Source organism: Pristis pectinata, chromosome 4 (genome assembly GCF_009764475.1).
Source record: "Pristis pectinata isolate sPriPec2 chromosome 4, sPriPec2.1.pri, whole genome shotgun sequence".
Classification (NCBI taxonomy): domain Eukaryota; kingdom Metazoa; phylum Chordata; class Chondrichthyes; order Rhinopristiformes; family Pristidae; genus Pristis; species Pristis pectinata.
This window is the reverse complement of record NC_067408.1, coordinates 47,044,650-47,061,440: the sequence shown is the minus strand read 5'-3', so window position 1 is coordinate 47,061,440 and position 16,791 is coordinate 47,044,650. Positions and strand designations below refer to the sequence as shown.

General features: G+C 41.6%; 1 protein-coding gene across 5 annotated transcripts in view; it reads left to right on the top strand.

The window, feature by feature from the left end:
- The window catches only part of n4bp3 (NEDD4 binding protein 3), a 100,000-nt gene that overhangs the window by 36,872 nt on the left and 46,337 nt on the right, over positions 1-16,791 (top strand). Inside the window, exon 2 of one of the 5 annotated variants that reach the window (XM_052015114.1) lies at positions 12,320-12,392. The exons of 3 other annotated variants lie outside the window; for them this stretch is intronic. The gene's annotated coding sequence lies outside the window, so the exon portion shown is untranslated. Of the gene's footprint in view, positions 1-12,319; positions 12,393-12,416; positions 12,589-16,791 lie in introns of those variants that run through there. One more of the 5 variants, XM_052015116.1, reaches the window with a different exon arrangement.

Genomic DNA, 16,791 nt, shown 5'->3' with positions numbered 1-16,791 from the left:
GAGCAGAACTTAAGGTTGCATTTATAAACTTGAAGATTAAACTTCTATCTGTTTTTTAGAGTTCTGCCCCATTGTTACAGTTGTTTCCATTTCTTCTCACTGTGGTCTCCTGTTTTCCTCTGTGGACAATTCCAGTGGTTTCCAATTGAATCCAAATCCCAAATATAAGCAATGGTGTTGCATCTTATGTCATCCTGTCTGTGAGGACAAAATGCATCCACTATTGCCATGTGGAAGGGAAGGATGTAAGCTTTAAGAAGCATGCTTGTGCATCCTGCCTTAAATGCAAAACAAACACATCTTCCATTTATTTAGCACCTTTTAATGCAACAAACATCCCAAAGTGCTTCATCAAGTAAAGTTAGTGCTGAGCTACACAAGGTATAAAGGCAAATAAATGCTTGAAAGCTCATTCTAAGGAGTGTCATAAGAGAACCAGAGAGGTGGAGAGTTTAGAGAAGCAATAAGAAACTTAGAGCTTTGGCAGCTGAAGGCATAGCTGCCCGTGCTGAATCAATCCCACCGACCAAACACCAGTTTCTCTCTGTGACTTCCAGAGTAATGCCTTGAGGTAAATCTTTGCTGCCTTTCACTGCAGTTTAGAAAGTTAGTGTTCCCTGGGTGTTGGTAACATTGCACAGTTGAAAGATTACTAGGTGTGGCATTACCTGAAACTTTTGGGGCTGACTTTATGTTGAGGGAATGAGGAGAGCTTCATGTAAATAGCCAGATTGATATTTGAATTTTTATGGCAGAGTATTGAACAAAATTTAAGAACAGCTCTGCAAGAGGTCTTGATTGAAATTTAAAATAAAATTTAGAGAGTTCTAATAAAGTTCAAGGAAAAAAGATTTTGAATTGTTAAGTAATTCCAGGTTTTCCCCAATAAGCTGACCCAGAATGGGGGGTGGGGGGGGGGGGGGGGGGGGGGAGAAACCTGCTGTGTGTTTTGAACTGGTTAAGTTTAAGACCAGATTTGTTTTGATTTGGTGTTACTCTTATGGTGTTACAGAATGTACTTTTTTCTTTCAGACTTTGTTTCAGTTCAGTTTCAGAAGCGTGGGAAGGATGTCTGATTCCCTGAATGAGCTACTGTATTTAGACTGCCTGCATTTCTTTTAACAATTGAATCCCTATGTATTGCTGGGTTGGGCAATTTATGATTTACGTACAGAGATGGTTCTGATAAAGGTCATTGTTTTTCTGTAAGAGTCCACAATTCCTGCCAGGCGCCACTGATGCAGAGAGCTGCCCCGATTGTCTCTGTGGTTGATAAATCCCTTCTATCAATACATTCAGTGGCAGTTTCTGTCTGGTGCCAAATTTATAATTTTGATACATGATGGTATTTAAAATGCAAATAAAATTTCTATTCTTCACATTCTTCTAAGTTTTGAAATCAAATATTGGATGATGGATACCCCCAGAAATTAGGCGTGATGGTAACTATCACGAGTCAATGAGGAACATTGGTGAAATTGCAACAGGGGGCAAAAGCGACTGGAGTATGGCTCACTTAAAGATTAGTCCGTGAAGAAGGACATCACAGTGCAATGACTTCTTGCCTTGGATACTTCACTGTTTGTGATCTGAAAGTTGACTTCCATGACTTTTTTTTTCTGTCCATGTGGAGCTTGCAAGTTCTGTGAGCTTGTGAATTTCCTCCTGGTACTGTGGTTTCCTCCCCCGATCCAAAGACTTTTGGGTTAATTGGCCCCTACTGTGTTGGTGAGTGGTAGAATCTGTGGGGAAATCATGGGAATATGAGGAGAATAAAAAGGGAGAAGTGTGGGATTAGTGTCGATGTCCAGCATGGACTTGGGGGGCCAAAGGGTCTTTATTCCCTGCTATATAACTTGATGACTGAACAGTTTTGTATTAAGTCAGCAAAGTGTCAAAGTATGTCAAATGGTATAATGAGCATTCAAACATTTGCATTGCGTATCACAGACAGATTTATATTTGTATGGTGCCTTTCTTTCCCTTGGGTTAACCCAAAACACATTTCAGCCAATAAAGTACTTTCGAGATGTAGCAAATGCATCCACCTTTTTGTGTAAAGCTACCTTCCATAAATCAGTATTTTAAGAATAGCCAGGTCAACAGCTTGTGAAGTCCCACACCACCAGGTTCAAGAACAGCTACTTACCTTCAACCATTTGGTTCTTGAGCCAACTGGCAAAACCCTAATCACCACAGTTTAGCAACACTATGACCTCTTTGCACTAAAATGGACTTTTTTTTTGTTCTAATGTGTTCTTTCTTGTAAAAATTGTGTATAATTTATGTTTTTCTTGTGAATGCTGCTTATATGATGCTATGTGCCTGTGATGATGCTGCTGCAAGTAAGTTTTTCATTGCACCTGTGCATACATGTATGTGTGCATATGACAATAAAATTAACTTTGATTTTTGACTCTGACTTTGATTAAAAGGTAAGTACGACCCAGGACATCAAGAACACTCAAGCAACTTCTGTTTGAAGTAGTGCCGTGGGATTATGTCCATCTGAAAGACTGGACATCTCATCCCACAGACTCTCTCTGCTGCACCGCTGTGATGGCCTAGAATTTTGCATCCAGTCTCTGGGGCAACTCAAACCCATAGTCTAGGAATGGAGCCCCCAGTATTAATCCAGAGAGACCAATATGCTGTGGAAGTGAGTCTACTGCGATGTGTGAAACAGGTGGACTTTAGTGGCCAGCAATTAGATAATGATTCACGTTTGAATGAATGTCACAATGTCTAGTGTTACACCCACCTACGTGATCACGGTTTGAAGCTCATTCCACTTTTGCAAAGCAGGCTGAGGACTTTAAAACCTAGAATAATCACTGGTTATTGAAAGGATGGAGGGATACTACCCAGTGTATGCCTGGAGGGGACATGGAATGAAGTAGGATTGATAGCTGGAAAGTACTTTGGGTGGGGGGGGGGGGGGAGGTGGTGGTAGGAGGAAGGAAATGTACAGTCACTAAGCATTACGAAAAGACTCCTGAAAGTTCAGGCAGGGTGTGTCACTTTGAATCCTTTACCCACCTCCTTCAATTCCGTCTTTTAACATTTGCATCACTCCTCATCCTACCTTGCTTTCCTTATAACTTCCATTGCATGTGTATCGTCGATATACCAAAGTACTGGACCCCTCTCCACACTTGCATTGTAACTCCTCCAATCCTGCCATTCGAGTGAAAAGAGTTGCCTTGTGCTTGATCGAAGTAATGAGCAAGGAGAGGGTTCTGGTACCTTCAGCTGCTCCATCATGCACTTACCATGTGTTAGAACCTCCCCCTTCCTCTTACGATGTTTGGGTGGTGACTTCTACACCTCTGATGCTTTACTGACTATTACTAAGCCAGAACAAGCATTGCAGAGACTTTTCAGACCTGACCAGGCATCTGAACCACAACTTGCTCAACCCAGTGGGCTGCACCAAAGCTCACCTTGTGCCTTCCACACTTGTTATGCATGGTTGGGTTCTGAAAAAGAGTCATGAGTCGCAGTGTGAAGAGGGGGAGGGGTTTATTTCTCCCAAGCAATCTTACTAAGATGGTCTAACTGTGAAAGGTCATGGGAATTTGAAACCCCTTGTTGCTTTTAGTTATCTATAAAAAGTATTGGTATTGGTTTATTATTGTCAATTGTACCGAGGTACAGTGGAAAAATTTGTCTTGCATACCGATCGTACAGGTCAATTCATTACACAGTGCAGTTACATTGAGTTAGTACAGAGTGCATTGAGGTAGTATAGGTAAAAACAATAACAGTACAGAGTAAAGTGTCACAGCTACAGAGAAAGTGCAGTGCAATAAGGTGCAAGGTCACAACAAGGTAGATTGTGAAGTCAGAGTCCATCTCATTGTATAAGGGAACCGTTCAATAGTCTTGTGACAGTGGGGTAGAAGCTGTCCTTAAGTCTGGTGGTACGTGCCCTCAGGCTCCTGTATCTTCTACCTGATGGAAGAGGAGAGAAGAGAGAATGTCCTGGGTGGATGGGGTCTTTAATTATGCTGGCTGCTTCACCAAGACAGAGTCCAAGGAGGGGAGGCTGGTGTCCGTGATGCACTGGGCTGTGTCCACCACTCTCTGCAGCTTCTTGTGGTCCTGGGCAGAGCAGTTGCCGTACCAAGCCGTGCTAATTTCATACCAATCATAAACTGCAAAACTATCTGGTTAACATATCATACACACTAATGTTTTCTACACTGTTACCTGTAGAGACAATCACATTGAGGTTATTGTAATATTCATGCCCAGACATTGCAGTGTTTAACTTGCATGTCAATGACATATGTAAAAAGTACATGTGACAGAACACTGTGCTGGCAAGTTGAACAAACTTGTCCACCCATTGTGAAAAGTTACACAACAGTAGTCTTCAAAATAGCAGGGCAACATTTTTTTTGTGTGTACACCCATTATTTGGCCTTGTTCCTCTAGCTGCTGCAGGGCACATGCTGCATCCCTTTTGATCTGTAGTTCTTCTCCACTTTTGCCTCCCAAACTTGTACCCACTTTCCTGGACTTGGCATTCGAATTGTGCTGGATGTGACCAGTGGTTCCAACACAAGTGCTGGACACTGGCAGACTTGCTGTAAGTGAAAAATAAAAAAAACTGCAGATGCTGGAAGTATGAAATAAAATTGCTGGAAATGCTCATCAGATCAGGCAGTCTGCTGGAAGCTGGGGATATCAGTGAGAAATGCCACTACCTTTATCACTGTACCATCACCGGGCTCCATGTGATTTCCCAGTGCAGAGCTCCATCTAGCTTCTCCAGTCTAAGGCCAGTCAGAACCGGAGTAGAATCAGTAGCCTGTCTATTTCTCAGAGGATCCTTAGCTCGGTGAATGAGGAAATGTTTTGATGCTTTTTATTTTTCTTTACATTATTTTAATTTTTAACACTATTTTCAATAATGTTTAAATGTCATTAAATGTCAGAAGCTTTTTTAAATGCCTCATGATCTTTGACAGCCAGTGGGGCTCCACCCCAGCCTGGTGTCAAAGGTGATTTGGGGGCGGAGCCTTGGCAGTCGCTATCTAGTGTCACCTCAGGCGTCATTAGGCATCACCTGGGTGTGGAGAGACGGCGCGATGGGCCCAGGTAGATGCAGGCAGTGTCCATGGGTAACAGGCCAGGTCCACGTGCACATTAATGATTTAGATGTATTGGTTTATTTTTGTCACTTGTACCAAGGTTATAAGTACGAGAGGACATGGCTTTAGGGTGAAAGGGGAAAGGTTTAGAGGGAACATTAGAGGGAACTTCTTCACTCAAAGAGTGGTGGGAGTGTGGAATGGGCTGCCATCTGATGTGGTAAATGTGGGCTCGCTCTTAACTTTTAAGAGTAAATTGGATAGATACATGGACGAGAGAGGTCTGGAGGGGTATGGGCTGGGGGCAGGTAGATGGGACTAGCAGAATAATGTTTCAGCACAGACTAGAAGGGCCTAATGGCCTGTTTTCTGTGCTGTAGTTTTCTATGGTTCTACAAACCAATCGTACAGGTCAATTCATTACACAGTGCAGTTACATTGAGTTAGTACAAAGTGCATTGAGGTAGTACAGGTAAAAACAATAACAGTACGGAGTAAAGTGTCACTGCTACAGAGAAGGTGCAGTGTAATAAGGTGCAAGGTCATAACAAGGTAGATAGTGAGGTCATAGTCCATCTCATTGTATAAGGGAACCATTCAATAGTCTTATCGCAGTGGGGTAGAAGCTGTCCTTAAGTCTGGTGGTACATGCCCTCAGGCACCTGTATCTTCTACCCAATGGAAGAGGAGAGAAGAGACAATGTCCTGGGTGGGGTCTTTGATTATGCTGGCTGCTACACTGAGACAATGAGAGGTAAAGACAGATGTAAACTTTGGGGGGATTATTTTGAAGTTTATAAAGAGTATGGAAATTGGTAGTGTGGTGGATAGCGAGGCAGAAAGCTGTAGACTTCAGGAAGAAGTCAATGGATTGGCTAGCTGAGCAGTAGAGTGGCAAATGGAATTCCAAAGCAGAATGTGAGGGTAAAGAAAGCAAGAAAATATAACAAATGGCGAGATAATGAGAAGTGTAGAAGAGAAGAGGGACCTGGGAGTGCATGTACACAGATCCCAGAATGTAACCAAGTTGATAAGGTGGTTAAGAAAGCATAGTTCATGCCATTTATTGGCTGGAGTATAGAATACAAGAATTAAGTAGTAAATCTAGAACGGCATAAAATATTAGTTGGGCCATGGTTAAAGTACAGAATATAGTTCCAATCACCACATTTTAGGAAGGGTGTGGTGGTGCTGCAGAGGGCTCAGGAGATTTGAGAATGTTGCCAGTAATGGAACTTCAGCTTAGAGGATGTTTGGCTTATTTTAGAATCATTAATGCATATTTAATGCAGAGAGCCTATCTTGGTCAATGACAAGGTGGCATGGATTTAAGGTAATTACCAGAGAGATTAGAGGGGAGGAAGAATACTTTAACCCAAAAAGTGATGGGGATCTTGGACTTGCTGCCTGAGAGGGTGGTGGAGATGGTCCTCAAAACATTTAGGAAATTGACCAAGAGCTGGGAATTAGAATTAATCTCATTAAATGTTTTAAGTCAGCGGGGACATGATGTGCCAACTGGTCAACATTTCTATGATTAAATGATTTTAAAGAAAGTAATGGTGCAAGGCATAAAAGATTGAAAGTTGGACAGGGAAAGAAATGCAAGATAGATCTAGATGAGGTGAAAGAGGAATTAGCAGAATTATCATTCTGAAGTTGGTGCACTCAGTTTTTATAGGCTGTGACATACCTTAGCTGATAAATAAGGTGTTGTTCTCAAGCTTAGACTGGACTTCATTAAATCAGAAGGTGGAGCTTAGAGTGCAAATGGAATGAAGAACTGAAGGGACAGGAGACTGGAAGTTTGATCATGTTTGCCGACTGAATTGAGGTCTTCCCTCAAGCAGTTGTTTCATCTGTGTTTTGTCTGCCTGTTTGTAGAGGATGGATCATGTGCCGTGCATACAAAATTAGATTGAAATTGGTGCGAATGGATCTCGGTTTCATCTAGGAACTATATAAGGTCCTCGATAGTGGGAAGGGAAAAGGTAAAAGAGCAGGTATCTAATCTTCTGACATAAGAAGGTGCTGTGGAACGGGAAGAAGTGATGGAGGAGTGAATCCCAAAGGAAATTGTCCCTTTGGAATGTTGAAAAGGGAGACGGGGAAAACAACGTGTTTTGTGGTGACATCGTGAAAGAGGTTCTGATGTGGCAGAGGATGACCATTATATGTGGGGACTTCTAGAGTGAAAGGGAAACCTAATGTGGTTCTAAAAAGGTGAGATTAGGATAGGAAATGGAATATGCATAATTCAGGACACATTAACCAGGGTGGGAGAAAAACATTTGTTAAGAATAAAGGGAAAACCCATCGGGACATTAGTATTGGCAGACAGCGTGGTCAGAACAGATGCACTGGAGAGATTGGGAGAATAGATAGGATTTTTTAATGCAGGAAATGAGTTTGGAGGAGGTTGGCTTGGAGTCTGTGGTCTTGCAATGGACATTGGTCACTGGCCAGTGCCTGAGATGGAGAAGTTGGGGAGGGGGAGAGGAGAGTTGGAGATGGATCGTGTGGACGTATGAGTCGGGAGGAAATTGAGAGCAAACTTGATGTAGTTTTCCAATTCCAGGAAGCAGTACTAGTACTGTCATCATTGTACCAAGGAAAAGTGATTATGTTGGATTCTGCCATCTTCCTGATCTCACCCATTCCTCTCCTTTCCAGATCCATGTTAGAGTTCCGCTGCCCTCCCCTTCCACTCTAGAAGCCTCTATATTAAATAAATCATTCTGACCTTCAGGCCACTCTTGATGTGTCATGTCATTATCTTGGCACGTAGCTCTTGCTTGCAGTTGGTTTTAATTCTTTCAGGTATTGTTACTCAATCATCAAACATTACTTTTCAAATGTATGCGCAGAAATCCCTTAGTCCAACTTTCCCAGAATCACGCGATATGCAGAGAATATTTATCTCCTGCCTTGGTGGTGGTGTTGCGGTGTTGAAATCTGCAATGTAAAAATTCTCGTCCTCATCCCTGACAGTTGGCACCTGGCAACAGTAATCTCTTAGTGATGGGGTAGTACCATAAAGAGGATCTTACATGTACTTTGTCTTTGGTTATCTCACGGGGGTTAAATGACTGGCAAGATGAAGGTGTTGCAGTGCAGGTGGGGCCTGCCTAGTGGAAGTGAAAGTTCTCACACAATGTTAACTTGGCTGAGATGGCACTCTCCCTGCTGATTTGGAGGCTTGCAGTTTCAAGTCTAGTTTTGAATCTTGGCTGTTACTCCAATGCAATGTTGTGCAGCAACTACATTGCTGGAGGGATCGTCTTGTAAATCAGAATCTAAAGCATGGTTCTCTTCAATGATAGCACTTCCTTTCTCCTGAGGTCACATTGTCTTCAAACATCACCACCCAAAACTCACGAATTGGTCTGTCACCTTAAGCGCGGTCTTAATGCAAACTGGCTGCATTATTTCCTCGCAAAATGCCAATGTTAAAGTAATTCATTGGCTGCAGAGCACATGAAATACATGGCAACAGATTTCAGGTACTCTTTGTTGCTTTTACCCTTTTGTGTAGGGTGTAATGCAATTACACAGAATTATTGTTTGTGGCCAAAACTCTGGTCTTGAGGATCTGTATGATTTGTCAAAAGCTACAACCCTCAATTACTTTTGAGTTCTTTCTTCAATCAGAAGAGTTTTGGATCAGTACAATCCATTTCGTGTGTTTACAAATAGGCAGTTCCTTCAGACAGTCATGCCTACTTTGTAGTGATTAGATTTCCCCGAGACGTCACTGTTGTGCTGAATTGTAAATTTTTGGACGACTTAAGTTTTTCTGCCTTGTGAAACAGTAATTTAGCATCTTCCTCATCTCGCTAATTATATCCTTTTGACAAAGGAGTCATTCATAACGAGTTGATTGATTGATGATGTTAATAAAAGAGATACTGTCCTCTTGGATTTGTTTCCAGCTTTAATTTGAAGGTGTCAGAAACTAATGGGGATAGAAAAAAAAGCTTTGTTTACTCAGATATTCATTACTTTTAAGTGCTCTTGTGCTCCATCAGGGCTCAGGATCTTGATTATGAAAGATTTGATAATCACGTAAACACACAGCCAGACAAACAACTTACTTCATCAGGAAGTAATAAAACAGAGTTATGATCTTCCTCTGTCAATAACATTCGGATGCTCATATTTAATTTCTTAAAGGAAAGTGATCCTTGGTTGAAATGGTGGAGATCCCCTGGAACTGATCCCAAGCAAACTGTGCTGCAAGGTTTCATTGTGGACCTGCTGTGATGTTTCTTTAGGAAATCTATGTTAATATACTTTTGTAAAATACCTAGTTCCATATGCAAATTAATTTCATCCTCACAAGAGATTCTTTTTTTTGTATATACAGTCCATGCTTCCCGCTGGTAGAAAGCTACAATTGATCACTAATGAAGGAGCTGATGAATATTAGGCAGTTGATAATTAAATGGTGACTCAAATCCATGGAAATGTTTTTCTTTGTATGATTCAGGATGCAATTTAGCCGTTAATGCCCCGAAGAGCTATGCTTAATTTCTACTGAAAGCCTGTTTTTAATGGAATGTCCTGATTAAAAACTCTCCTGTGATGTTATTTATAGTTTCCATATTTTAGTTTGCCCAGCGGCAAGTTCTGTGACTGTTTACCTGGTGCCTATGAAGCTGCTTGGGATCTTTCTGTCTGGTCTGATGAGCACAGTCAGTAATGCCATGTTTACTGTTATTGAGTTGGAGATCAGTTGTGTTCTTTTTCCAGGGATCTCTGAAACTCTGTTCAACCTTCAAGCAATCACAGTGACTGGGTGGCTAGGATTTGGATCAGAATCCAGAGTTGTATCAAGAAAGCTGGATTGTGGTTCTCTCTGGCTGCTTCCTTTACTTGGGAGCTTAGAAATGTGGAACATAAATAGATGACAGTGAGGGTTGCCCTTCAAACAATATCCTTCTTTTAACACTATGGTATAAAAACAAAATGAAGATCAACAAACTGCAGATGTTGGAAATCTAAAATAAAAACAGAAAATGCTGGAAATACTCGTCAGGTCAGGCAGCATCTGTGGAGAGAAAAAGAGTTGATATTTCGGGTCAGGGACGCTTCATCAGAACTAGGAAGGACAGAAAGAAGCTTGTTAAGCTGCAAGGAGGGTGGGAGAGAAGGGTGACTCTGACCGGCTAACTAGGGAGATAAGCTGTAAACAAGGTCAATGAGTGAATGGGAGCAGTTAGGGTGAGAACATAGACAAAAGAATTGTAGGAAATGGAAAATGCAGAGTGGGAAGACATACTGGGCATGTCCTCCACTCCCATAAGGAAAAAGGGGGAAGAGAAACAAAAAAGCTGATCCCATTTCACTGATGAATAACTGATAAAGACAAAGAAATCAAGTTACCTGAAGTTGTAGAATTCAATATTTAGCACAGAAGGCTGCGACGTGCCCAAAAGGAAGATGAGGTGCTCTTTCTCCGGCTTGCTTTGGGTCTCATTGTGACAGTTCAGGAGGTCATGGACTGATGGGTCAGAGTGTGAGTGGGGTGGAGAATTAAAGTGGCAGGTAACAGGAAGCTTAGTGTCACCCCTGCAGAGTTAAGGAAGACGCTCTGCAAAAGAGTCACCTAATCTGAGTTTGGTTCCTCCCATGTAGAGGAGACCACATTGTGTACACTGGATTGGAAGAAGTACAAGCGAATGGCTGCTTCACCTGGAAAGACTGTTTTGGCCCTTAGAGAGAAGGGAAGAGGTGAAAGAACAAGTGTTGTTTCACCTGCGGTTTCAAGGGAAATTGCCAAAAGAAGTGGGGTGGGAATGGAAGAGTGGCAGAAACTGCTGAGAATGATCTGTTGAATGCAGAGGGTGAAAGGTGCAGAGCAGGAGAACTCTGTCCTTGTTATGTTCCAGAGGAGAGGGGGTGAGAGCAGACACATGGGAAATAGATGAGATGCAGTCAAGGGCTTTGTTAACAATGGTAGAGGCGAAACCATGGTTCAGGAAGAAGTGTTTTATTGGAGATGAATGTTTGTTACATATGTGGGAAAAATAGAACACAAATGCTGCCAGATCTTGGCAGCATTTGCTCAGTATATACAAGTTATATGGAGCCTTGAGTTTTCTTGATGTGAGACTTGAAGTGCTCTTGCTTGTGAACACTGCACTCTAAAAAGTTTTTGAAAATTCCCTCTAAGAATTACTATTGAACACAGTTGCTGCAAGACCAGAGGAGTGTGAGGGAGATCCCAACAAAAGGGCCAAGGGACTTTAAGGCATCGTCATTATTGGTAAGCTGGAGATAAACCCAAATGTCAGCACTGGAAACCATAGGGTAAAGTGGAGCAAAACTAGACGGCATTATGTTTGGTACATCCTGGGCCAGAGAACCAATGCAGATTAGTGATAACAAAGGAAACTGGTGAATTGAACTCAGTGGAGACCTGATCATATGTAGCTGCGTTGGGCCAATGTGCATCTGAGTTTTGTTTGTGAAACCTTTGTATCCAGAGGGTGTGAAGCACGTTTGGATAAGATGCCCAACCTGCCATCATTGTTTTTTTTTTCCACTCCTTTTGAAGTCAATGGAACTTTGACTAGTGATGTGGGAGTTTGGTGTGTCCAAGCCAATTTCTTTGACTTTTAATTGGGTGTTTAAGTTAAAGGTAGGATTGAGGAGTTGACGCTGAATGGGTAGCTAGAAAAGATGGCATCAAAGTATTTGATGTTGGAGGCAACAAAATACTGAAGGTGAGTTTTTTCAGCAGTGAGGTAGTAAAAGATAGTGGGAGTGGAATTTGCACAGTCCTGGCACTGGGTAGGATATGGGTTTTGTAGCTTTGCAGAGGATCAGAATGCTTCCGTTTGAACAAGAGACTGAAAGGACTAAGTTTTATACATTCAACACACACCATCTGTTGGTGATATTTGTGTGTTATAGCCAGCCATGCTGCCAACAAACCATCTTCAATTTTGACCTTTGACTCCCTGCGAAGCACTCCATCATTTAACTTCAGTAATTAGTTTCGAGAAGGTACGGCTTGGCACCTGAACTCAAGATGACATTACTAAAGTATGGGTGTATAGTTTTACAGTTAGGATAAAATTTTGGTAAATTGGCAGCTTTTTTTTTGACGATGGAGTGACTTCAATTACTTTAGTGGCTCTGAAGCATTCTGAAATGCACTGAGGATGTGAAAGTCTGATCCCATTTGTTTATTCTTTCATTTTGTCTTCTCAAAGGGTGAAGAAAATCTCATGTCATTTACACAACAGTTATGAGCCAGCTTTGTGCTGTTTGGATGGCAAGAGGAAGGTAATTTTTTAAATTTGACGATCAAGAAAACAGTTTAAAACAAAAAGAGCCAATTGGAATCTCTCTAATGGCATGTGGATGAAGATGAGATTCTTGCTGAGGGAAATGCAAGCAGGAAACTTCCTGGTATTCATTGCAGCATATTTTGAGATTTGTCAGCACACCAGATGAAGTGAAACAAGCCAACAAAATGAGCGTAAGTGTGATAGAATTTCAAGTTTTCTTTTTGATTGGCCATTTGCATCACCTTGTGGAGCTGTTCATTGGCTTGGAGGCATTGAGCAAGTTTTACAATTTTCCTTCCATTTCACCACTTGCCTCTGTGGATCCTCTCGTTTGCAGCCCTGGAGGGAACAAACTGAAGCATTTCCCACAGCAGCAATTAGTTTCTGGGCTGTAGTGAACAGTATGCAGACAAATCCAGAAGTTTTCTGTGCCAGGACAATGACTGACCATTTACTCATTTTATAACATTTAAGGGGCAAGTGTTTGAGGATATGTTGACCTGTTGTACATCAAATGTAAATAGTTGTACATGTTTATGATCATAGATTGTGGAAAATACTAGTGACTACATGCACAGTAGATTAAATTCCCATGACTTTGTGGTTAACACAAACCACTGTTGGTTCCCAAGATTGTCTTTTTAAAAAGGAATCTTTTAAACCCAATAGATTTTTAGGTATTCAGCAGTGTTGAGAAAAAAGATCAGTCATGATCCTATTCAGTGGTTGGGCAGGTAGGAGGGGCCAAATGGCCTACTTCTGCTTTGAAAATAGGTTATAGTTGGAGTGTCTCATTCATAGGCTGGTCCTTGTGGTTGGGGATGGTTTGCTGGCTGTAAGGTCTACTCTTTGACATTCTGAAATTGTGGCAGTTTTGAATTTATTCTGAAGGGGAAGTGTGTGTGTGATATGGTGTTGATACAGCAGTGTATACATGTGCTGTGAGTTTTCAGCTGGATACAAAACCTGGGGCGCTGAAGTCAGATGCTTATTTTTAAATCGTCACTGATTGTGCTGTGGGAAAATATTAAATGGTTCCTTGCCGGAGTTCCATTATTTTTGGAAATCTGGCCATCTCTCTCTCTGTTTCTTCCAGTCTTGGACATTTTGATGACTTTAGGCACAGTGGTGGTGAGACTCAATTACTGCATCCTGCTGCAGAACGACAGTGCTGTCAGACTCTGGTCATCATCTTTTTGTGGGGCCTACAGCTCTTTAATGTTCTCAGTAGATTCAAATTTGAGAGGTTCCTCATTGAGTGCCTGTGGGGGAATACATTTATTAAAGTTAGAAATGCATACAAGAAGCCTGGAGCAGAGCGAGGTTGGCTGGGACAGTAATCCTATATTTAAAAGGCTGCAATAAATAATGCATTTTTCATGATGAAGAATTTTTATTTGCTACATTTTAACCCTTTAATGCAAAGAACAGCAAATGCCTTTTAAAAAAAAATCTATTTTAAAATTCTTCCTGTGTATCGTTGCTTTACCCAACCATGTTGACTGCAAGATGTGCAATTGAGAGGAGTTCCACTTCCAGCATTATAATCCCCTGCCTGGATGAGCACAATTTTTTGCCTGAACAGATTCTAAATCAGTGTCAACCTGTTGACAGACTCTGAGTTTACACCTGTTTACTCGCTGTGTAGCTATTGAGTTTTGGGATCTTTTAAGTCAAAGCCTTTTCTGATCGGAAAGAATTTGTTGCCTGCACTTTTTCTGGTCCTTGCCAATGGGAATCTCATCAGCTGTCCTTAAATGAAATTATGAGGGATGAGGTAACAAAAAGTGCAAGATAATTTGAATGTTTTGTTGAACATGGTGTATGTTAAATTACTGTGAGAGTAACCTTACTTAAGGATGGTGAGGTCACGTGGTTAATCATTGTATTGCTGTACCATGCTTACAGCTTCAGTTGAAGGCTGACCATTACAATAAACAGTTACGTTTACTTGATGCTCCGTAATGAATGAGTGAAAGTGACTCTCAGTTCTAGACCAGTTTAGTCAAGCCCACAGTATCAAGATAGTGTCAAATAGTGCACTTAGCCTCACCTTGGTGAAAATGTTCAAGGAGAACCTATTTACGCATTGTGGTGTAGTTCATCATTCCCATCGGAGGAACGAGGAGACAAAGCACTGTTGGATCTGCAGAGGGCAGAACATGAACAGATGTTCGGTGAGGTTGCTCTCTAGTTGATTATAGTTTTAGGCTTGACTTGGCACCTTAACATCAGTGAAGCTGGCTGCACAGATGTGGACCTTCCTTTGCTAGCACTTTTCCACACTGTGAACAGCTCCTGATCTCAGGGGCTAATATCACAAAGGCAAGAAAATGTGGACCAATGGCTCTGCCTGTTGGTATAGACTATGCAAGGATAGATTGATCCAGGTTCAATGTTGCATGCAGCTGAGCATCACAAGTTGGGAGGGCCCAGGGTTGATTACCTGTTCCGTACTGAAGCAACTAATTTTCAATCTAGGCTGACTGTCTTGAACTTGGCCTCCAAATGCCTGGGTAAAGAATAAACCAACGTCAGTTGAGATTCCTTCTACTGATTTTGGTTTGCTCCTTTGGGATATCTGGCCTTGCTCTACGGCAACAATTTTATCCCTTACCTTAATGAGCATTTTTTTTCTAAAAACAAAAAATGTACTCCAAATCTATATTAGTCAGTGTAAGTTGTATGTGCTAAGTTTGATATGGCATCACAATTCTGTTTTAGGATTATATTAGTGCCCTTTAAATAGGATACTGGTATGTTGAGAAGTACCAGTTGGATAAGGAGACTCTGCCCTACCTCCCCATTCAATTTCTCCGGGTCAAACCATTTTTTTCAAGGTACTGGAACCCTGCTGCATCCTCTTGTCCTGTATCCCCACAGGATCCAATCTGAATTTGAGCACATCATGCTGGACATCAGCAGTTACTTGTTCAAATGTGCTGATTTTCTCCCTCTATGGCAGGCGTCACCGTTGTATTCCATGACTTTGAAAATACATCAGTATCTACAGTCTCACTACAGATGGAATGGGGGAGTTGTGTTGTTCACCAATAACCTTGGCACACTCTCACAGCACTTAGTTATTCCAATTAAAATTGTCCCATCGCTAAGAATGCCTGACATGGATATTACTCCAGTTCTCCTGCTGGCATTGCCTGATAAGCGCAGCAATTATTAACCTTTTACTCATTAACTCAGAGATGAATGATACTACACTGGGGCTGCAGTGGGTACTGTGCATGAGCAGAGCTATTTTGGGGTGGCCAGTCTTCCTATTCTGTACCTGGAAGGAGTTCCCTCCACTCTCACCTCAATGACCACACTTAAGCATTCCTTGGAAGCATTCTAACTCGACGCCAGCTTTTGCAAAGTCGGTTGGGTAGAAATCTTTAGCAATGTGATACAGTTAGCATTAACTTCAGTGGATCTTGGGCGCAGAGTTCATTACACAAACATTACCTCAATGTACCTTTAGGATATAGGCAAAGACAAATTTCTATTCCAGTGAATTGCATTTACTGAATTAGACCAAGCACTTTGCAATTGTGTTTCTAATTCTCCTCTAACACCATATAGAAATGATTGCTAGATTTATAACTCTGTTCTCCTTGCTGAGCAGTCTGCCTACCATATGAAATCAAACAGCAAATTTTACACACCATTTGAGAGCTTGCAGCATGAATGGGTTCATTCAATCTGTTTGCTTTGATTTTTTTCTTCCCACATTTCTTGAGAGTGCTACCTCCAGGGAACAATGGTGGCTGGCCATCAGATGGGGTGGGGAAGGTGGTAATTTACTGCTGCTGACTATTTTTATTAATCTGGACTCAATCCCATGTAGCGTAGCTGGGGCCTATTATGGGGTTCAAAAATTTTAATTCGTAGAATTAATTGAGCTGGGACTGGTGGTGCTTATCTCCTGCAGATCTGCACCTTATAAAGTGCAATAAGGCACTGTTCTGCTACTCCAAAGCACAGGGTTTGATTGCTTTGCATGGTTACACCGCCACTAAATAAACCTTTTGTCTAAAAGTCTTTTCAGTCATTGTGAATGTGTCTGTGAGTGCAGTTAATATTTAAACACTTAGCTGCTGTTGAATTGTCTGGCTGTTTGCAGCAGCTGTTGTAATGATGTTGCCCAAGGTCCACAAATTACCTTTTAGCAGTGCTTTAACTAAGAAGGACTGCCTGTTGTGGAATTTGAGTGACAAAGAACAAGACTCCAACTCGATGATCAGGCGTTTGATGGTAGACTTCAAGACTCCAATAAGTGGTCTTCTAGACCGCTTAAAGAGCAAAAAAAAGGTAGACTGCTCATCACAGACGGTAAGACATTAACTATTTATCATTCTTGGTTTGCCTGCATAGTGTCCCTGTTGGTCAGTTGACGT